The sequence below is a fragment of the Abramis brama genome, assembly GCF_963993115.1.
Source record: "Abramis brama genome assembly, chromosome: 21".
In the NCBI taxonomy this organism is placed as follows: Eukaryota; Metazoa; Chordata; class Actinopteri; order Cypriniformes; family Leuciscidae; genus Abramis; species Abramis brama.
Genome location: NC_139983.1, coordinates 25,456,789 through 25,481,277, shown reverse-complemented (window position 1 = coordinate 25,481,277; position 24,489 = coordinate 25,456,789). Strand labels below are relative to the sequence as shown.

Genomic DNA, 24,489 nt, shown 5'->3' with positions numbered 1-24,489 from the left:
TATGCATAGAAAGCAAACAAATAAACATTTTACAGTGAAGCCAAAAATTATACAATCCTATTGTCTATTTGTGAACCTAGTCTGAGATGCAGAGAGGGCCTGAGCTAGTCTTTGATATGGTAAAGAGTGTTGCGTGTCCCTCAGCTCCATGCATGAAAGAGAAGCATCAGAAGGGACCTGAAAGGTGTAGAAATCATTTACTGTTGTGCTTTTTTAATTTGCTGGACATATGCACACAGGCCAGCACAAGCATTCCAACTCATACTTCCTTCATTAACAATCTCCTTGTCATATATTTTGATCCACACACACACAGACAGAACAAATAAAGCAGAAAACATCAAAAGCCATCAGCGATTTGATCTATGTGTGAATTCACAGCCTTTACACAAAGCCTTTTAGCATTCTGTTAGTGAGGGAGAAAGAATTGCTCACAGGACAGCAGCTTAAGGGCCATTACTTGTTCATTAGACAAAGAATAAACCAGAACTCCGCTATCTATATTTTAAAATGAAAGATGTGTAGGAAGTAAATCTGCATTTAGAAGTAAATCTCTATTCTATCTCCAAGCAGGTTTTCAGAAAGGACTGTTTTCCTTCATTGCTTTTCAATGCCTTTCGGCCTCGAGTTTCTATACGCAAGGCAAAAGAATATATCACTCTTCACAGCAAGAATGCACGAGAGGGAATACAAGTTTACACACCTTTGAAATGAATCACTCAGATGCTGAGCTGAAAAAAAAAAACAGATTGAGAATGTGACAGAGTGAATTGAAATGATTTATTCTTGAACTTAAGTGCGATACACACTGATTGTTCATATGTGACCCTGGATCACAAAACCAGTCACAAGTCGCACGGGTATATTTGTGGCAATGGCCAACAATGCATTGTATGGGTCAAAATTATCGATTTTTCTTTTATGCCAAAAATCATTAGGATATTAAGTAAAGATCATGTTCCATGAAGATATTTAGTAAATTTCCTACCGTAAATAGATAAAACATTTATTTTTGTGAGTGAATGCAGCACAATCACGAACATAAATGGACAACTTTAAAGGCGATTTTCTCAATGTTTCGATTTTTGCATCCTCAGATTCCAGATTTTCAAATAGTTGTATCTCGGCCAAATATTGACCCATTTGACTGGTTTTGTGGTCCAGGGTCACATATGTACAATTTGATATATTCTAAGCAACAGTGAGCCATTTAAATTCCTATATTAATAGAGCCATTGTTTCACCCTGCAGCAGCCAGAACTATCAAGGCCACCGATTTTAGTAGCAAATGAAGATGTTAACGCCCACGTGAACTTCTCAACACACTGCTAATTAGTTTGGCCGAGCTGTAGAGGGCTAATGAGAGGTGGTGCGCGAGCCACACGGTGTCAGACTGCTACAGGGATAGCGAGCGAAGGGGAAGCCGAGCGTGTGAAATCGGAGTGATGTTTAATTAAAACTACATGTCCTAAATGCTGCCAGCCCAACAACAGTCCAACAGTCTCCCAATAAACGCCTGTCCATCAGAATGGCGCCTAATGAGGTTAGGTGGTTCGATATTGAATTAAACTTGGGGTAGAAAGACAACTCTTTTTCTTTTGTTCTTGATTTCTCTTTCTCTTCTGTCTTTTTCTTAGTTGTTAAAAGCTTTATGCACTCTTCTCTTCAGCAGAATCTCAAAACGAATGCATTTTTTTCCTATTATATGAGGAGGCCTTCAAGTCACTGTATTGTGTATTCTCGCATTTATGGATGCTTCTATATGCATGCCCTGCATGCATCACGTTTACATTCATGTAGTTGGTGTGAAGGTTCATTACAGCGGGTTTTGTTGCAAATGTGCTAGTGTCATGATTCTTCTCTATATCTTGTGGAGATTCTCTAGGAAAACCTTAGAGTGGAATTTCTTTGTCTCTTGGGTTACTTCCTTTCCAAGCCTTTCTTTCTGTCCATGTGTGCCAAAACATGATGCATTATTCATTTATTTCTTAACACAGATCCAATTAGTTGTGTTTGAAAAATTCATAAGGCAAAGAAAATTGTGTGCAATGATACTCCAAGAAAGGAACTTTCTGAGTATTGTATCTTTCTATCGAATGTCTTGGGGGAAATGTTATATTTCAGATGCAGGCAGAACCTGAGCATTGAGCAAAGTTGCCAGGTAACTGTATTATCATGGCTGACTCACACATGATGTATGTATATGAAATAATAATCTCGCAAGATGTTTAAAGGCATAAAATCATCTTTTGGTGTAATTGATGCCCTGCAGCTATGCCTAATTTCCAGAGAAACTGAGCCAAAATAAGCAAACTAATGATCTTGAAATAGTTATGTTTAAGGCACACACTGTAAAATAAAAATTATGCAGTACTTCTGAAAATCTCTTGAATATTTCATAACTATTTAACAGTTTTTTTGTTATTAAATGTTTTTGACTATTTTAGTTAATTTAAAAATGATAAAAATCTGCTCCTTTTGTTGTGAAGAGTATAATCATTCTGATTAATTATTGAGTAAATCCAACATGAATGAGCTGTTATTAATAAAGCATTTCTGTTATGTCTAATCATGCATTTTGCTTTCAAACTAAGATCAAGGTTATTAGTCCCATTTGCCTTCTTCCCAGCATGCTCTGGGTCATTTGTAATTGCAGTTGCATTGTTTGACCATTTGCCGTTTACTTTATACTGTTGGTGTTATTGTTGTTGATTGTGTTGTCACATTTAGTAGTTTGTTGTTTTGTAATCTCAGAATGCATTTGTTCTTCTTAAAATTATCAATTATTAGATTGTTTGTTGTGTGTCTAGTGTCTTGTGGCATGTTAAGGTATTTCATGAGTGTATATTGCCTCATATGATGAGTGTTCATGTGATGTTGTCGGTAGTTAAATACAAAGTTCTGTCATGAAACTCTAGATGGTGCAGGCTGATTGCAATCACATCATTATTTGTAGGGCACAGCTGATTGGTTCATGCCATATCAGTAGCCAATTAGCTTGCTACTCAACCTTCAAATACTTGGTCAGCATTTGCTGTGGCTGTTGCAGTGCGCTTTCAGAAACCCTCCACCTTCCCTAGCTCCACCTGTATAGATCTGCTATGGGCAGTGCTCGAAGTGGGCCAGTACACACTGATATCTGTATTTTAATCTGTAGCGTCTTGCATACTTCTCACATGTAAGCTTAACTAATGCCTAGATAAATAATAATTACAGATAAAAGATAATTACAATAATCACATTACTCCCCATGACAATTCCAATTAATTCAGATATAAATGTTATATATGATCTGTTCGGTTTTTGAAAATAACTAATTCGAAGTTCCGTTCAAAACGTTGCATTTTATTAATTTTGAGTAGATATACTGTATGATTTTTAAAGTGCACACAATATTGGTGGGGGTTTCATTTAGCTGTTGCATTGTCCAATAAAGGGTGAAGGCATTAGACTGACGGTCTCCCAACATAAGCAAATTGCCAATAAATTATGTTCTCTGCTGGGAGGGTGAGGGAAGAGACTGAATCACTGATTCAAGAGAGGGAGAGGGAGCGAGCAAGAGAGAGTGAGAGAGTACCGTGGATCGGACTGACGAGCACCGGCCCGCACGCGCGTGTCTATTTCCTCCCTCAGTGGTGTGGTGCACACGCGTTTCACTAGTTTTGACAAGGGGTTGCATTCTTTTGGAGGCGACATCTCTTGTTTTCCATCAGCGCGCGCTTGATGCGGATTAAATCACTCTAGAAACATCAATCTCGTCTCAGAGTGGATCAGGACCTTGGACAGCGGATGCCAGAGGTACAGTCTTCTGAACGGTCTGTTCGGATGAGGGAGGGTTTCCTGTCAAAATCATGAATTACCCGTTGTGCAATGAGCTGTGGCGAGCACATAAGGCGCGTTGTGCTTCCTAAATTAATATCAACTTAATTGAACTGACTGCATGAAGGACAATTAGTTAATGGCTGGCTGAGTACATGTGTGGATAAAAAAGTATTGTGATTTATGTCGGTGCTTCTAATAGGTTCGAGTTTTAGAGCAGTTTCTGTGGCTAAAGTATCCGTTCAAGAATTATTGAGACAGCTAGCACTTTTAGCTAACTAATGGGATTGTGAGATTGCAAAACTATCGGCTAATGATTGTTAAATGAAAGAAGAAAGCAAAATTCGAGGCTTTGACAGATGATAGTCACTGTTGTCTAATAACGTAGAAGGTTTTTATTTTTATTTTTATTGTAGATTGAGTAGTTTGGGGTGTGAATCTCGTTAATAGTCAAGTCACATTTATTTATATAGGCTTTATATAATGCAGATTGTTTCACAATCATTACAGATTGTAGGAGAAACGATTCAAACTGTTTTTCCTCTCATTTTGAATCCAATTCACCTAAAGGATTTGTTCATTGACTCTTTTTGGAGGTTAAGTCGTTATGCTAAGTGAGCATTAGGCTACTGTGAAATAATTGAATGTTCACTCGAATCGTTTAACAACTCAGAATTGCCTTTTAGCCTATTAAGTTTTATTTTACGTTATTACAATAATCAACAAATTTACACTGTAAAATGTGGTAACCTGCAATTGTTACGTTAAAGAGCTATCTTACCCATAAATTGAGTTTTGTTGGTGTAACTTAATATATTTATGTTGATTCAGTAATGTTAATTTTTTTATTTTATTTGAATAAAACCGATTAATTTAGATGTACATGAAGCACATTTTTAGGTTACCATTTTTTTCAGTGTATACTGTAAGACTTTAAAAAGAGTTTAAACACACTGTATACCAACAAATGACAAAATATTTTTTTCGTCCTTTTATACCTGCTGGGCATGATTTTAATCAATCTATAACAGAGTCTATAAAATTAAGTAGCCTACTATTATGCCATTTTTAATATGCTCATCAGTCATTTTTAGACTAACTCTTCATCGTTCTTATAACTGACTCATGTCGAACCGAACATGTTCCTCGTTCAGTAGATCCTTGTTCACAAATGCGATGCCTCGTTCATTACGTTCGGTCACGAACGAGACACCACTATAAATGCCGTTTCGAGTCAGTTTTTGGAAGAAGAAAAAAAAAAACGATAACGAGAACGATTCGTTAAAAAAATCATTCATAAACGTTCCATGAGGAAACCCATGCACTGGCTCGAAATACCATTCTCGACTCTCCACACTACATATATTTCTCTAAGTCTTTCAAACTATGGTCTTGAGGTTTGCTTCTGTTTTCATTGACTGAATATCATTCTAGCACCTCGAAGGGTTTAAAGGGGTTTTACAAACGACTCCTCTACCCGTTTCCACTTACAATGCTGTCTCGAACGAAGCCCGCGGGCATTTTCACGCGCTCTGCAGTGTGTTCTGTGGGAAGCCGAGAGGCGCCTCACGTGACACATAAACAACCTGAGGGATCCTCAAACCCTTTCACCTCTTGACCATGCATGCACTTTTATCGGCAGCCTTGCTTACAAGGTGTTTTTTTCAAAGTCAGTTTATTTATAGGCACATATCTTAGTTATAACTTAGGCTGTGCTAAAACGCTATTGAACATAGCCTATTGGCCAGGAAACACACAGGTAGCATAGGCTACAATCAAACCGTTGTTTTGGCCAACAAATATTTATAAATGTTTTGAACTACACATTGAAATAAACATACATTACAAAAGCATTAACATTTGTGTAACTGGAATTTTGATTCAAAACCTATTACTGCAATATTGTGACTACTCCCCCATCCCATAACTGCTCCTATAATTCCCTTATGAATGTTTGCATTTTGAGGTCTCCTTTTCCTTCTTCTCGCCTGGTTGGTCGAGGTTTGTTGATTATACATCATTTCCTTCTGACCACAGTTTCATTATTCAGTGTTGAAATCTTTGAGAGTAAGAAATATGTCATCTGAGTAATATTTTGAGTGCTTGAGTATCTGTGTTAGTTTATATTGATACTTTGCACGTGACGTCAGTTGTACTGGCTGGCGGGCAAGAACGTCATTCTCTAGCAACGAAAACCAGTTAACTAATCAAGGATCTTGCCAGGACGTTGCCAGTTTTAATATACAAAAGTTGGTGTTTTGAGGTGTACACGACATGTCAGATAGTTGTTGTGCGATTGGATGCACTAACCGCGTTTGTTGCCCGCCAGATATCACGTGACTGCAAAGTATCTATAGTCAGTAAGCCCAAACAAATTAGTTGCTTGAGTGATTTAGAGACATTTATGTGGGAAAGAAATAACTTTTATAAAAAAGTCAAAATCAAAACGATGACATTATTTCTAGCACAGTTCATGTAAAATTGCATTCACAGCCCATTTTATTTCTGTAATATTTTGGAGATTTAGCTGGAAATTCAACAAGAAAAAACAGTATTGTGGGATGGGATGTTTTTTTTTTTCCCCATCAGAAATTGATTGGATTTTGAAAATTGCCTGTTATATAGCCTACCTGATCAGAGCCAGGTGATTGAACGAGCAAGGCTGGAAAGTTATTACATTTTGAAAAAAGATTAAAGGTAAACATAATATTTCTTTGAAATAATGTGCAAATATGAATTGCTCTCAATTAGACCAGAAAAGACAGAGTACACAGGGTCATTTTCATGATGACTTTAATTTACCTCTCCCATTGATCTGATTATGGCACACAAAATTGCCAAGGCTTTGCTGCAGGCAAATCAGTACTTTATCTCACTTCCTGTGCATAAAAACTGAATTGGGTTTTCAGAGTGTCACACCCCCCTCAACTATACTGTCTGTCCATTATCAGGACATAAGTATGACCAGTACATTCTCACCCCGGCTACGGAAGTTCCACCTGCAGGTTTCCAATCTCTCTCGGGGTTTCATAAGTGTGACATGACCGCCTCCATTTGCAGGCAGACAGGCATAGCTGCCTCCCTGCCATTCCAAACCCCCCACTGGCTAATTACTGATACAATGTCAGCATGGACAGCTGGCAAGGCCATTTTGTGAAGTGAAGCATTTGACTGGGGTTAGCTGGATGGAGTCCTTTCCACCGAGTTTTGCATCAGTGGGAGTCCTGGATGCCCACATCAAACACTGCAGCAGTGCCCATGAGATAACATGCTGCATGCACATACACAGCCCTTCAGCACTGTGGAATGATGGTTAAGATGGACTGGTTGTGCTCATTAGAGATAGTTGGATTACTCTAGTGTGTGTGTGGTGTAATATGGTGGGAGGACTTTTAAGGGGTAGCTTTCATTCTAGATTGTTCATATGTGATCACATTTGCCTCCAGTGCACTGTTAGCTATATCAGAATCAGAATTGAGTTCATCTGCCATGTAAACAACTTCTTAGAAAGAAGGCGACTTGGTGAGTTGCTCCCTAGGTAACAGTAAACCTACATAATTCCAATGAACTCTGTTTAAATATGCAGTGCTGAAGTACAGGAGAGGAATGTTTAATATTCTGCAGTTATGTTCAGAATTCATTGGTGAAGTGCATACCGTTTAAGTTAGATAAGCACAAATTTGCGCGATTTCAAAGAGAAGGCTTTAGCCTAGTCTCAGACTTAAATGCATGTTAGAGGTGTTTTAACTGAAAGTAACTTGCACTGACATATCTTAAAATATGTCATTGCCCTTGTTTCGTTTCAAGATGCACACCAGTAATGTTTTTGTGCTAAGGCACGTTTAAAATGTAACTACGGCTTAATCCTGGCTTAATCTAAGCCCTGTCTGTGAAACTGGGACATACAGTCTAAATAACATACATTGGCAAATGTAAAAGTAAAAGTATGTGGAACTTTATATATCATCATCATAGTATATTTGTTACTTTGTGATGTGAGGGATGTTGCAATACCCAGTCAGTCATTTAAATCAAGCATTGTTAAAGGGGTGGTATAATGCCCCTTTTTACTAAATGTAAAGTAAGTCTCTGATGTCCCCAGAGTGTGTATGTGAAGTTTTACCTCAAAATACCCCATAGATATTTTTTATAGCATGTTAAAAAATTGTCCCTTTTTTAAGGGTGAGCAAAAACGCGTCGTTTTGTGTGTGTCCCTTTAAATGCAAATGAGCTGCTGCTCCCGGCACAGAGGGTGGAGCTTCAACTGCTCGTGTCCTTAGCAGCTCCGATGACCTCACCAGACACTAAAATGTCAGAAACTGTTCTTTCTTTTATGTTTAAACCGAAGTTGGACAAAGATGGAGAGACCCAAGAAGAAGTGACAACGTAGAATGCAATAGGACATTTCTGAATGGTTAGTTGATGAAGTTATGTAGCTGATGTGGAGTTAACTATATTCAATTCATTGAAATCGCTAGTGTGGGAACTGTTGTAACATGCCTACAGAGTGAGATGCTATTGCATTTGTTTTACGTACTGTATTGCAATAAACGTGAAAAGACGGATGTGACAGCTTGAGCCGTCTCCCAAATGTGCTCTACTACAACAACTCTTCCTCTTCTCATGGACTCACCCAGTGTTACCAGATTGGGACGGTGATTTCCAGTCCAAAAGCTCACCAAAACCCGCCCACTCCAAGACAGCCAAAAAACAGCCAAAAAACAGCCAAAATTTTACAGCCAAAATAATGTGATATACTTTTATTGCCATGTCATTCAAGGTTGATTAGCACAATTTTTATCTCCTTAAAACAAAATAACGATGATAAAATAAAAAAAATAAATACATTTCCCAGGAAAACAGATCAAAACAGGGCAATAATTAAGGAGAATTAGAAAATATGACTAAAATGTCCAGGTGGACACTGTCAAAACGGCAATCAAGAAATTAACCGATGACTTTAACCCTCGGATATACACATTGCAGAACATAACGCAGAATTTAGCAGTTAAAACTGATTCATCATTGATTCAAACCTTTTTCAGCAGCTGTCAGGGACGAGTAGAGTGCAGTCTGGACGGTGTAAAACAGGGTTCACCAATCTCGGTCCTGGAGGGCCGCTGTCCTGCAGAGTTTAGCTCCAACCCCAATTAAACACACCTGAACCAGCTAATCAAGGTCTCACTAGGCATACTAGAAACTTTCAAACAGGTGTGTTGGAGCTGGTTGGAGCTAAACTCTGCAGAACAGCGGCCCTCCAGGACCGAGATTGGTGAACCCTGGTGTAAAAGTTGCAGATGTCTGGTTAGGCCAGTGTGCAGGGGCGTCGGACTGGGGATAAAACCAGTACTGATTACCAGGGCCCCAAAGGGAGAGAGGGCCCTTGAAAAGTCTGGAATATATTTTATGTTACCTAGATATTTTCATTTCCTAATTAAATTTCATAATGAATGTCAGATGAAATGTAAAATTAGTGTATTGGCTGAATAACTTTGTTGATTGACTGACTGGTCCCACCCCTTGCTAATGCGCCAAATGGTTTAGTCCATCTGCACGCATTTTGTTTATGTTAGTTAGTTCAGCATCTGGAGGAGCGCAAACTTCTGCTGTAGAAATGTCTTTCTCAAAGCAAGGCAAATCAGGCCTCCCAAAATGAAAGGAACGACATTAGAAGGAAAGAAAACAAAATGAGGGGAAACAATTGGTAACTGACTTATTTTCAAAGAAAGGTGAGCACAATCTAGAACACGAAATCTGTAGTGCTAAACTGCTTGAATATCTCCACGATCGTTAGTGCTAAAAATCAACTGAGACAACCCACTGAAAGAGCAGAACATACACTTTCAGATGATAATTTGGTTATACATGTAATCTGAGGTAAAGGCTAAATAAATAAACTGTACACTAACAATGCTGTTTGCACAACACACCATTATAATAGCTTAAATTGAAACCTGTTTAATTTTAAATTAATAGGCTATAATATCTAAAATTAGCAATAATTAGCAATTATATAGCCTACGTTGAGTGTTATATACAAAAAAAATTGTAATATCATTTAGCTTAAACTTAGTAACCACAGTAAAGTAGGCTAGAGAATGTTGAAAGGAGGTTTGAAATGTGTGTGCACACATGACAAATTATCAGGCTACTCTAAGCATTTACAGTTAATAGTTATTACGCTATAAATATCTAGGTCTACAGATTCATGTGTGCAGAGGCCATATTATTATTATTATTTATTTTTTTGAGGAACATGGGGGCCCATCAGGACTGCCTATGCATAGGGCCCGGGATCTTGTGTTACGCCCCTGCCAGTGTGCACATGACCATGGACAGGAGTCGTCCCATATTCTATTTCAATTCAAGTCATTCAACTGTGCTCTCCTCTCAGAGTTATATTCACCATCGAGTCATCTCCCACCACATGTGTAATCCACGTTTTTAGAGTTACTCTTTACTGTAGATACAACTTACTGTATATTTATGCCACTTTGGCGATCACTTGAATATACAGCTACAAGTTATCGCGCTAAATCGCGTCTGCCTGCTGATCACTGATTGGCTAAAAGTGCGTGCTCGTTGGCGACGTCAACACCAACACCAGCTGACTCTGCATGGGCGTGTGTGTTTAGTAATGTCATGATGACTGATTTTATGGACTACATACACACTTTAGTTTTGTTTTTTTAACCAATTAGATTTTAAAATGTAGATGTTTGAAAACCACCGAACGGACCCAAACCATGTTTTACTCGCACAATCAAATTCGAAACCGCCCAATCTGGCAACACTTGACTCACCCCCTTTGTTGTGTGTTCCTGGGGGGCGGGGTTTATGTAAATTTTAGGGTTTGTGATGTCACAAACTCGTGAAGCTTATTGTAGTCCCTATCAGTCATTTGTTGTAGTCCTTAAAAAGCGATTTCTGTAAAAGAAAATATCTCCCTTTACTTTGAACTTTGAGCGTTGTAACTTTGCAGATGTTGTATACATAAAATGCTAGTAATAATATAAACCTAAAAGGGATAGTAAAATTAATTTAGGGATAACCCTCACGTTTTTCCAAGCCTTTAGGATTTGGTTAATCTTCTAAACAAATTAAAATATTTCTTATGAAACTTGAGAGGTTTCTGTCCCTCAATTGAAAGTCCAGGTAACCCAAACTTAAAGGGATAGTTCACCCAAAAATGAAAATTCTGTCATTATTTAATCACCCTTATGTTGTCCCAAACCTGTATGAGTTTCTTTCTTCTGTTGAACACAAAAGATGATATTATGAAGAATGTTGGTTATCATTCCCCAGTTATTGTAATAACTATAATAAGTGCATAGTATGTACATGGGGAACAGGACAGTAAAATAAAGTGCTACCGAAATAACTTTTAGATAAAAGACAAAATGTGTGAGAGTTTGAAAAGTATGTTTTAAGTGAGTCTACTTTCTAAAAGTCCTCACGGCCAAAAGTGCCCATAGTTGGGGGAAAGAAATGTCTATGTAAAGTGGTTTGGGCTGAATTAACTGCAGATATGAAATACTTAGGGTTAGGGATTTAGAAAAATCCCACAACAAAATGTCTAAGAATATCAATACTGTGCTGCTTTACAAGCGCCGTAATCAATAGCATTAGTCTGAACCCAAAAAAATCTACTGTGCCCAATTTTAGCAGAGTAATTCATTGTCCCAACTGAACATTAGTTCCCATGACAACCTAGTCATCTATTAGTTCTCTGGCATCATGACAATGGTACAGTAGCCAACATACTTTCACATGACAAATGTTCCAAAGCAAATGGAGTTCTTTTCAGTGTGTGAGATGTCATTTTAGAGCTGAAAAGCTCATAGCGACTCGGCTTGCATCTGCCTTTGTGTGTCGTGTGCTGTGTGTGATGAACGTATTCTGCTGCGACGGATATATTAGTCAGGTTTGGTCCCCTTCCCTGATGCTGGATGACAGTTCGTAACACATTCTACCTTAGAAATATCTCACAATGAAACCAACTTGGGAATCCACGTGGCTTGAAAGACTCCTTCCAGACTGACTTTTTTCTACTATAAAAATTCACCATGACACCATGTCTTGCCTTACTACGCACTATGGGTCTGCCTTTCAGAGTCACCTAAAATATAGCTATTATAGTTTTACACTTGAATGGAGTGTGACTGTGTGGTGTTTCTGTTGATGTACCTGGACAGGAGAGTGCAGCCCTTCTATAACAGCAGCATAAAGGCAGAGACCGTGGAGCCTCAGAGCAGCAACCGCTTAAGAGCGCGTGGGGCCTGAATTGAATCACCTTTCAGAGAGGGAAAGATAAAGTGAGTCAGAGAGAGACAGAGAGAGGCTGCAAAGATAACATCTATGTGCCACAATGTGTGATTGCACTGGTTACTGCCTCTTTTGTAGCAGATTTGGAGCTTTGTCGTTCCATTTGTTGTCTCTCAGTGTAGCAAGCATGAAAATGGTAAAACTTGTGTGGTCGTGAGCCTGTTTCTAAGCTTGCTGAGATGCATTTAATTCTTTGCAAATGGTTTGCAATTTTTGCGCGCTAAAATTATGATTCTAATATATTTATATACTCTATTATTTTGTGTATCGGGGACCAACATATCAACATAGGAGGAGAACAAATGCAATATAAAATATATAAATATAAAAAATATATAAATTATAATTATTTACTAACCCTTTTTTTCTGTGGACCACAATCAGAGAGTTTACATAGCTGCCAACTTTTGATTTGACTTTTGCCAAGATTTCAAGGGGGGGGGGGGTTGTGTAAAAAATGTATTGCATCACAATAAGTGTATTGTGATTGTCAAAACATTTTAGTAACTAAACTGAATTTTATTAGGTTTAGTGACAACATGTTACAATGTTTACATGGTTCAATTTCTGGTAAGCTACGCTTTTTTATTATTTCAATTCAATTCAGTTATTGTGATTTGATTTAATATTGACTCATTTGGATAAATATTAGGTAGGCTACACAAGATAGGCATTCATTTTTCTCAAGAAAAAAACAACTCACCTAATGCTGTAAACATACAGAGAGCCCTATCAGCTGGCAGTATTATTTAAGGTTAAAAAATAACACAAATTAAATATAATGCGTTTTTTTTTATTATAATAACAACTTTATTTAATGATATAAGTAAAAATATAATAAATATGCAATATAGTACACATATTTAGCCAAATACTCTCTATAGCTCTTTTTTTCTAGCCAACTAACGTGCTATAGCCTATATTATGGTCATTAAATGGCTTTCCTGAGGTAAATGTTATGTGACATGATTGTTCTCCAGCTGTTTTATTGACCCCTTTGTTTGATTGATTGGTCGATATTATGTATGAGGAATATACATTACGGTAAGTTGTACTGTATCTTTCAACAGTGTTCATTCGTGTTTAACGTTATTTACTATCAGCTAGAGATGATCGGTTCACGTGCCGCCAGGGATCTGTCGCGTCACATTTACAAGCGCCAAAACGGTATTTATGGTCTGAATTTCGTAATAAAAGTGACAGAATCTGAGAGCTGAGATTTTTTTTATATCACAAGTAACCTGCTCTGTCTAGTCTGTCGGTCTCCGTGTCCTATTTGCTTCGCGATTTTTCTGTGCGTGAGAAAATGGATGTGTGGCGTGAGAGCGTGTGAAGAGTGTCAATTGCGTGTGTCTCACGGTGAATGCGTGAGAGTTGGCAGCTATGAGTTTATATTAAGATATTCCATACAGTTAAATTAAATGGTGACCACAGCAGTCAAGCAAGCATTTTAGTGAATAATAATTTCAATTTCATTCTGTTTCTCACACAAAGCTATCATATTGCTTCAGAAGACTTGGATTACTTTTATGATGCTTTTTCGTCTTTTTTTTTTTTGGAGCTTGACAAACCCTGGTCCTCTTACATTTCCATTGGAAAAGAGCAGCATGAACATTTTTCCAAACATCTCCTTTTGTGGTCTATATACTGAAAAAAGAAAGTCATACAATTATAGATTGACTTGAGGTTGAGAAAATTATGAAAAAACTTTCTATTTTTGGGTGAACTACCCTTTAAATATTTGCTTAGATTCATCAGGCTTCTGATAATTAATCTGTATTGCAGTATAATTCCATACACATAACTTCCCCCAATGTGGTTTAATAAAATATGATGCACCTAAAACATTAATTCTGTATCCTTAGCCACCTGCTTAGGTAAATATCATGAACATAATTAAAACACTTTTTATTAGACCCTTCGGCAAGAAATGTAAATGTGACCCATAATGCAGTAGAAACCTAAGTTTTGTGCTTGAGGTGAAGTAAATGACAGATTGATTTTGGATTTTAAAGGTACACTATGTAACTTTTGGCGCTGTAGTGGTTAAAAAACAAATCTGCATGCATTTTGCAGAAGAACATTGTTTTGGTTGTGTTTCGGCTCTGCATGACTGTTCGGATAAATATGGTTATACTACTGATCATAAAACATTTACTACTAGGTTAAGAGAAATAACCAGTTTAGATGGAAACCTTACTGTAGCTTTACCCATTAATAGACACAATACTTCCTTGATAATAAATTCCCTAAAACAACCATAATGAAATGACTCTTCAAAATAGAGAATGCTTCACAATGAACTCTGTTAGAGAGCTATATGGCAATTTATCTGTTCAATAAAATACCTTACTCACCTGTTGAGTAATAAAAATGCTGTCTCCGCATCGCTTTTACAATATTTCGAATCCCTCAGTTCTCGCAATCTCCGAAAAGCTCAGCCAACGTTGATTCTAATCTTATTACGAGCTCTATCGCGTTCTCTTTTTGCAAGCAGGTGATTCCCTGGAGTTTCAAGATTTAGCGTGTTCTTTGTCAACCTTTCTCGCTCGTTGCGACAACTATAGCACTCCCATATCCGTCAAAGTAGCTGTAGCAATTTTTCTCTATTTACGGATATAACGAGACGCAATTTTAGTCTAAAATATAAACACTTATAATGTGCATACCATAGTGAATTAGGGTAAGATGAAAACACGTTTGGTTTAGTTAAATTTGAACAAAAAAAAAGTAACAGTGCACATTTAATAGCGGTACTAAAAGGTCACATTTATTTTCCTCAGTCACTGTGGGCTGTATCGGTTTCTAGTCTTTCAGCTTTACACAATCCTAGTCCCCCGTCTCTCTTTAACGTGTCAAAGCTGATGTGCTGCAAACACCTTGGGTTGCTCAAAGCTCCAGCTCTTATGTGAACAGAGTAGAGGAGGCACAAGAGTGGAAGAGAAGAGATACTCTCTTCTCCTTCTTAGTACAGCACTGGGGACAGTTGTGTCACGCTGAGATAAAGAATCTCATGGACGTGAGAAGACTCCCAATGCCCGGCTTGCCAAAGTTCTGCAGTTTAAAGCCTCCCTGTCATCTCTAACCAGAAAGACATAAATAGTCAGCGCTAGAGCTTTCTGGGTCTCGCCTCATGCCTTTGCCTGATTTTGTGGCTGAGATTCCCATGGGAATGACTGAGACAGTAGAACAATGCAGCTGAGAAATTAAAAGATAAATCCTGCCAGTGAGACTGGGTCTGCATTCTAATATCTAATATCTATTCTAATATCTCAGAATGAAGTTGTCAGGAAGATTCTCGACTGAATGTGATCTTAGAACTTGATTCACTATTATGGACAAGGTAAAGCTTTTAAAAGAATAGTTTATGGTAAAATGAAAATCCTGTCATCATTTACTCATCTTGATGTTGTTGTATGCATGACTTTCTTTTTTTGTGGAATACATTTTATTACAGACTTTTACACATTTTATTATTTATTTCAAATGAAAATGAATGTCGAGCTCCAAAATATGACAAAACACACACACACACACACACACACACACACACACACACACACACACACACACACACACACACACACACACACACACACACACACACACATATATTAATTTGTAATATCACATTTACTGCTATATTGTCTTCATTTTTATGCATGAAACTATATAGCTTTCTTTATATTTTACAAGGGGATAATTATATTTGGTGGTGGTTGGCATCAAAAAGTTTGAAAACTCCTGGTTTAGAAGACTTTAAAAAAGCTGAAAACAGATTTTGAATGTGAGAAAGATACTGATTAGACAAGGGCTGACCTGAGAATACTTTGTAACAAGGAAGTGATGTTAGGATTAATTGGAGTGTCAAGAAGAACAATCTGCAAAGGAAAGATGTTAAAGGAAAAGTATCAGAGAGAGGAGTGAGATAAGAACAAAAAGAAGTGTTCTGAAAATCTGAGAATTAAATAAAGTTTTACAGTACATCCTTCACTGTGAAAGTGGTCTGCTCTATATGTGTCATCTACCTTAGAATAAGAATCTGAACCAAAGTCTTAACACCAAAGAGAGCCCAACACCTATATATGCTTTCTTTGAAATCCCTTCTTTTTTTTCACAGAGTAGTGCACAGCATGAAGGCAGCTTATTAAGTGAGGTGCTTGTGATAGGTGTTTCCACTTCCAGTGAAATGAAATGGCAGCATTCGAAGAGACAAATCAATATGTTAAGGGGCAAATGCTAAGTTGAGAAGAAAAACAGCAGTTTTTTGACAAAAGCTCTCCATGGACTTGAAAACTGTCACTGGAAGCCGTTATTTTGCAGGGCTGCATTCAGACTTGATAGATTTTCATGTAGGAAGTGTCAAGTACTTTGCGAATAATTGTTGCAATAAGGGAATTTGAATTTTCAGTTTTTCTACAAAAAAAAAAAACTACTGTCAAAACTTTGTTTTGGTATTAAATGTCTTTGTCTGATTTTGCTTTAAGAAAGTGCCTTTGTGATTTAGTTAATTAACCATGTCTTGTGATTTTGATGCCCAGATTCTTGTCTACATACATATTCAGTGTAGAAATTTAGTGCTGCACTATAAATGCTTTTAGTGCTTGCTATAGTTGCTAAGTAATGTGGTTGCTAAAGTCATAAAAGTCTAAAATCTCTATGATATTCTGTTAGATATGAATCAAGTCTAGGGCTGGGTGTAGTGATTTAGGCTTAAAATGGGCACCATGAATGTAAGGATTTGGTCTATATGGGCACCAAATTAATATTTTGAGTTTTAATCACGTCACTTAAAGGGATTGTTCATCCAAAAATTCTGTCATTAATTACTCACCCTCATGTCGTTCCAAACCCGCAAGACTTTCGATTATCTAATGGATTAAGTTGATTGTGGCTATGGAAGAGTTACGTTATCTTATGGAAAGATAAACTATTGTGTCTCTGAAACTAATAAGGTGAAGAATCTTATTATGCATCAAACAAATAAACGAAAGATTATTTGTTACTAACTAGAATCAGCTCTAACTAGAATGACCCCTAATGTAAATTAGAAAATCATATACTGATAATATACAACAATGCCAAGGTCTCTGGAAAGAGGTTTGGTTAAGTGATATTTACGTTCCACATGGTCAAGTGAACAGTCCGATGGCGGTGATGTTTTCCTCTGGTTGTAACAATGCATTGGGGAAATGAGCTAGAGGGCCCTATTTTAACGATATGAAACGCAAGTATCAAGCGCGAAACGCAAGTAACTTTGTGGGTGGGTCTTGGGCACTGTTGCTATTATACCGTAACCGGCGGGATAAATGACTCTTGCGCCCGACGCAAATCTAAAATGGGTTGGTCTGAAGTAGCTTCATTATTCATAGGTGTGGTTTGGGCGTAACGTGAAATAAACCAATCAGAGCGACATCTCACATTCCCTTTAAGAGCAGGCGCGCTTGTTGCATGGCGGATTGCTATTATAACAGCGGATTTCAGGAGCGGTTCACAGCCGAGGGGACCGACGTTCTCGTCAGGGCCGTAAAACACAGAGAAGTGACATTGTATGGGGATGGGAGAAACCCACCCAAATTAGCTTCGGTTAAACAGGCGTATAATAATTTGGGTAAATGTGTAAGCTAAATTTATACCTATTTTTTCACATCTTCATGGACACAACAATGATTTCCCTTGTATGTTAATATTTTTCCTTGTAATGATGTATGGTTTTCTAAAAATGAGAACTGTGTGTAGATGAGTTAAGCAAAGTGTATGGTTGTGCACACGCTACATTGATTACGGCCAAGCATGCGCCCCTAAAATAGCATATGAATAACATGCGCAACTCGCCACTGACTTTAGACTAGGTTTTTCCTGGTCAGTGGCGGAATTGTTTTCTAAACCTGCAAAATAGCACCAGGGAACGTTTGCGCCGGAACACGCCTCCTCTTTTTGCTGAACCGCCCCCGGGAGCGCAAGTTCATTTCCTAATTTACTGACGTGCGTCTGTGGAGGGAAAAGTCCGCTGTGCGCGGGTGCAAAATAGGAATGATACATGCGTCGGTGTACAAAGTCAGTTGCGCTGGGTGCAAGATAGGGCCCAGAATCTGTTTCAACAGCCATGAACACAAATGCTCTGTGGGATGCTGATTTCCTGAAGCACTTAAAAGGGTTCTAAAGTTCCTTAACAATCTGGAACATGCAGACGAATGTACTTTGAAGTTAAGGTTTGCTCTCCTGAGCTTAACCTTGTTGCAAATGTGTCTGTATGTCTTCTGCCTCTGGGCCACTCAACATTTTGTCAATTTGATTTTGTCTCTCTGGCATTGAGACTCAGTACGTGCTGTATTGTTACTTTCTCACCTTTGCAGGTGCATCTATTACAGTCTCTCCAGATGGGAGACTCTGAAAGTCTGAATGGTATATCTGCAATTGTCTCACCGGATTAATTTGTTGATGAAGATGTTGCACTACAAATAGCTGTCACTGAGAACACTTATTTCCCTTAATAAGACTGAAATGAATGTGTGTAGTTTAATTTTTCCGAACATAGTTATGAATGGATTGGATAGCTTATTGTGGCCTTTGTTTCAGCCACTGCTCTTGCATCCAAAAAGTCCTAAAGAATTTTTATGGTGGTTGGCTTAAACGGTAGGGATTAGTCTCATGATGGGTGCAGGGCAGAAACTGCCTGTGGACCAATGGGAAGTCCTGTCCTTCCCGTGATTGAGGTGTCTGTGAGTTGTCCTTGCATCCTTATCTGATGGTGTTGGACATTTGTTTGTGGTAGTCCACCAAAGTCCAATCGAAATGTAGCAAATGTTTCTCCACTGTTGCAGCAAGGGAATGTGCTTGTATCGATTAGAAAACAATTCATTTTTATTTGATTGTGATTCATTATAGCTTCAAATTGAAAAAAATGACAAAAAAATCTCTCTCCTAAATAATGCTGTTAATTATATTGCAGTGTATTCTCTGAACTATACTCGTCTTTCTGAACTATTCATAAAATAGCCACAGGAGTTTGGAGAGATATTAAGACTTTTGTTAAGCAAGTATTAATCTAATCAACAGTAACAGCACAGCCATTTATAATGTAACAAAAGATTTATGTTTCAATTAAATCATTTTCATCTGAACTTTCAATTCATCATAGAAGAAAAAATGGTTTAATTTGTTTTCTTCAGCACCAAATCAGCATATTATAATGATTTCTGATGGATCATGTGACACTGAAGCTTTACCATCACAGGAATAAATAGATTAATATTACAATTGTAATAATATTTAACAATATTACTGTTTTACTGTATTTTTGATCAAATAAATGCAGTCTTGGTGAGCATAAGAGACTTCTTTAAAAAACATATTTTAAACAGTACTGTACATTTGAGGGACATTTGTAAGTATTGGTAATTTAGTGACAACAATATTAATGTTTGCTTACTTTCTGTGTGACATGAATGAGTATAGTATCATTAAGTATCCACATGCTGGTTGTTGCCTTCTGTGCTACACAAGGTTGTAGAGTCTGGTTTCTTTGCGTACTTTGCACAATCCCTCTGGTCCTGCTGAGAGTGTATATGCTGATGCAGTCTTTAGATCCGTCTTATATCACAGTGTGTATACCTTCCCATTCTTCCTCGCTCCAGCAGATGCTGCAAGGTCAACCATCTTCAGGCGCCATGGGGACTGTCAGACAGCTTTGGTTGGCATCCGGGGAGGTCTTACTTTGATTATTTAGGCAGATGACGAGCGGCGTTCGGTGTTTAAATCGCGGAAAAGGATTCAACTTGGCATCACGTCTGCTGTTTCTAGGCTGTTGAGAGAGCTTTGAACATGCAACAGTAGTAAGCAGCACCCCTTAGAGTCCCTCTCACAGAACCAGTCATCACAGATCCTGTTACTGCACACTTCATAGGGATGGAGCTGCTCTGAGTGCAGCCACAGAGACAAGAGGAAGGGAGACAAGTGGAAGTAAGGCATTTAAAGGACAGAATGAACGAGGTCACGGCAAAAAGAGAGAGGCAGAAGTAGTGCTTGAGGCACATCCCAGACAGACGTAATGCACTCTCTTTTACTCTCCTCTGTGTTCCAGTGTGCAAAATATTGAAAGCTCTAGGCACTGTGCCAAGTCGGAAACTCGTGCCACAGATCTGAGAACAGCTGCGTTCTTTTTAAAAAATTGTATGTATCCGGCTTTTGGTGACAGTTGGCTTTCTTTCTCTCTTTCATAAGTGTCTTTTCTCTGGCCATGTGCACTATTACTGTACATGCATGCTTGGTCTGGTTCTTTACATACACAGTAATTTAGCTGATTCATTTAAACTTTGCAGTGTATACATGCCGGAGGTGTTTTCTCTGAGATTGCAGAATGCCTTCTCAAAACAATATGAGAAAATAATCACCAGTATATAACAGGATGAGATCTTATGAGCACTGTTAAACTAAAGTTGCAATTTTCTGCCATTATCTTCATACCAGCAGACTGAGGATTGTTGACTAATGGTCCAAAAATACGGTGACTATAAATAATAGGCCAGTGGTAAGAATTAAAACTTAATATGCTTTTACTGTATCATTGTAGTTACTACTACTGAGGCAAAGTATAAAATGTTTAGGTATATAGCACTTTAAAACAACATGACCAAAGTGCTTCACATTAGACGTAGTGCAAAAAAATAGCCATACAATAACAGGATATAATAAAAAAGGTAAAACAACAAGCAGTAAGCCTGAGAAAAAAAAGTATTAAGAGATTATTCAAATGTAGATGTTGTGAGGGAAATGGGTAAAGTATTACAAAGCCTTGGTGCCAGTATTGAAAAGGATTTAAGGTTTTTAACCATGACTATGGAACAGTTAGTAACAACTGAGAGGAGGATCTAAGAGTTCTTAGAGAAGAACAAAGACAAAAAAGGGAAAGTCCACTCAGCTTTAAATGCAAATACTAAAATCTTAAAATCAATTCTGTATTTTACTGGTAACCAATGAACACACTGCACTGATGATGGCAATAGGGTTTTGTCGGATCAGTGTGTTACCCCTGTCGACGACTGTTGGAGCTTGATTTTGCCGATTCAACATGTTGAATCAGCTTTTGTCTGGTCGTGGATTGTCTTAGAAGTGATTTACTGTAATCTGGTGATTGTTCATGTTGGTTGGCGTCAGTTGGTGCAGAGTGAATTGGCCTTGACGTGTTACAAAAATCAAGCCTATAACTAAATGTAAGGATAACAGTCTCTAAATCATGGTGTCGTCTGGTCATTTCGACCTGGAGAGGTTTTTCTTTTTCCAGAAAATGCTAATTAAATGTTGCGTTGGACTAAAACTTACTGACTTTGCTTACAGATAACGACTTCCCAAAATGTATTGTTCTCTGGTCAAAAATGACTTTTAAATGGCCTTTTAAATTGCTTGTAAATCTCTTGTCATGCTATGTTTTTGCCAGTGTTGGATTTCAGTCTTTTTATCAGCTTATTTTCTTTCAATTATTTGTTTTAGAGCTGATTGATTGTCGGCCTCATTGATCTGAGCTAATGCACCTCAGATTTGTTAAGGTGAATTTTTCACTCAAAAACTAAGGTGCATACAATGTAATGTTGATAAAAATCCCATTCATTTCATGCATCAGTATGTGTATTTATTGTTTGTAATTTCACTACTGTAACTGTAACAACATAAAATATTACTGAGGTCGGAACCACCTCCTCCCTGAACGGCCAAATCTGCCGAAGTAATTACAATCATTTGGGAAAACTGTACTAAGGTCTGAGTGGATAGAGAAGGGGATGGCGGCAAAATCCACAGCCAGATACTTTTGCCTCCATTGGTAAAAAAAAAAGAAGCTAAAATACATTGCAGAAGAGTCTAGCCTCCCTTGGTATATCAACTAATCAATGTAGAGATGTAAATTACATGATATTAGTTTGAACTTCTGCTGATAATGTACCAATACCTTAATTATGGAGAGTAGAGATATTGAATATTTGATCACCAACAAATTTACCAAGCTACCATTCGAACACCAGCAACAAATTAAAAAATGAAGACCCCATGCCGAAATTGGACATATAGGCGACAGCAATCTGCTTCAATAAACAGCCGAAATATGCTCTTTTAACAAGGATATTTAAAGGCACAATATGTATTTTTTTTGCTTTAAAAATATAAAAAAATCACTATATCTATGTTATATATTTTTTAAAGTTGTGTATTTACATTATCCCGACAGTTCCAATTAACTTCTAAATCCAGAGAAATTAATATTTTAATTCGAAGACACGGACCGTGTCTTTATTTCCGTTATGTCGCAGTCAATGGCGTCATATCCGCGTTGTCCCTGGTTTCCGCTCGTGCTGCCATGGTAACCAGAGCTATGAACCAGAGCCCTCTGATAGTAACCAAGACGACAGACGTGGACCACTGTAGTTCGCAATGTCTGTCTGTACGCTGTTGTTGTTTCGTTCAAACATTATGGACCATGGCAAGCAGACTTTGGATAAAAAAGGAGAACTAAAACGAGAATCAATATCAGCGCGGTGTTTTCGAGATGCCGAGAGCTCCCATAGACAGTATATAAACGAGAGCTCCACGTCCGAGACTTCGACCGCTCCTACATGTACTTTATTAAACAGGTGAGCACATTTACATAAAACTAATCAATGTTATATAGTTCAACTATGATAAAATGTCAGAATATGATCTGTATGTTATTCTAATGTTGATCTAGCTTAACGTTACTGCTAACGTTAGTCTCATACAGACAAACTAACACATAAGTTACATTTCAACACATTCAAATGCAGTTTAGTGTGCTAGTGTAATGTTAGACCAAGTGAAACAGCGCTGCGTTACCTCACAAGTTTAATTTGTCTAATAAACTGACCTGTGAGTAGTGATTCTGCGTGTAGTTTGGTAGAATGAAATGTCCATATTCCTTTTATATCCGCGGGACTCGCGTCGCGTGTGGAGCTGATAGCTGTCTCTTAGCAATCCCGAACTGCTTCATATCACAGTCATGATAAAAACATCGATGTATTCAGTCATCCATAAACATTATTAGATCGGTCGGCTTGACATTGACGACAAGATCCATAATTCTTAGCAAATGTTGCGTCATCAAACTACGCCTTTGTTATTGTAAATAGGTTAGCGACCCCTAGTGGAGAAAAAATCCCATACTGTACGTTTAAAAGGACAGAAGGTCCCAAAAAGTGAAAAGAAATGACCCCCAAAAAGCCATTTTAAAGCAGTTAAGGGAAGAAAAAAAATCTAGTGTGCCTCCTCTATTTTGAAAACCCACAGGTCACCACTGCTTTGATGTAATTTTATTTTGATAGATAGTATGCACAAACATTACAGTGTTGGTAGCTTATAGTGCAAATGCTGTTTCATACTGCTAAAAACCGTGTAAACATCAAATGGAAGATGAACTGACGTTTCACTAAAATAGCCAAACCCACAGAGGGGACTTTGCCTCCTCTTTGTCTTAAAGGATGGGTCTTGGCCTGTCTCTGAGCAGAAACAAGATAGCGTTATGAGTCTGTGTTGCTGAGCTCAGACTGCTCTTGCTGATATAGCTCCACAGGGAGTTTTTGCTCATTGCGGCTGCCAGGCTGGATGAACATGTTGATATGATTACTGGAGAAGCCTTCAGGCCGTCAAGCTCTCTATCTGATTCTGCTGAGCTCTGTTTCCTCCCCTCCGGTCCTGTCTGTTCCTGACTGACCTACTCACAGAGTCCATTCACAGTGCCAATGATACATACACAGTCACATGGGAAAAAAATGACAGTGGAAACCAATGTCAAGAACGTGCCTGGGACATATTTCATCCTCAAAATCAGACATTTATTTTACTTTAAAAAAAAGTTAAGCCAGTTAATTTTTTAATTTTTTTACAATTTGGCATTATTTTCATAACATTTAGACAGGGTTTTCTATGGAAGCTTGTTTCCGGTACGGAATATAAAATAAAAAAGGCAAGAACTGTGACTTTTTATCTCACAATTCTACTTTTTTCTCAGAATTGCGTGATGTAAACTTGCAATTCTGACTTTGTAACATGCAAGTGCGAGTATGTATCACACAATTCTGACTTTAACATGCAATTGTGAGTTGTAAAGTCACAATTCTGATATAAACTCGCAATACAAGACATTGGACTTTATAACTCAGTTGTGAGTTTATATCTCGCAATTCTGAGAAAATATGTCAGAATTGCAAGAAATAAACTCGCAATTGCAAGAAATAAACTCGCAATTGCAAGAAATAAACTCGCAATTGCAATAAAAAAAAAAAAAATCCGAATTGCAATTTTATATCTCGCAATTTTCACTTTATTTCTCACAATTGCGAG

The 24,489-nt window shown here is 37.8% G+C and overlaps 1 protein-coding gene and 1 long non-coding RNA gene across 2 annotated transcripts in view; one reads left to right on the top strand and one right to left on the bottom strand.

The window, feature by feature from the left end:
- Nucleotides 1-701: 701 nt before the first annotated feature.
- Nucleotides 702-23,213, bottom strand: LOC311072627. Its single transcript, XR_014604029.1, has 3 exons — nt 23,018-23,213; nt 12,007-12,112; nt 702-731 (listed from the first exon to the last, which is right to left on the bottom strand). It is a non-coding gene; the product is annotated as an uncharacterized lncRNA (long non-coding RNA).
- The window catches only part of tmem121aa (transmembrane protein 121Aa), a 30,756-nt gene continuing 9,828 nt past the window's right edge, over nt 3,562-24,489 (top strand). The window contains exon 1 of the mRNA XM_084097767.1: nt 3,562-3,798. The gene's annotated coding sequence lies outside the window, so the exon portion shown is untranslated. The remainder of the gene's footprint in view (nt 3,799-24,489) is intronic.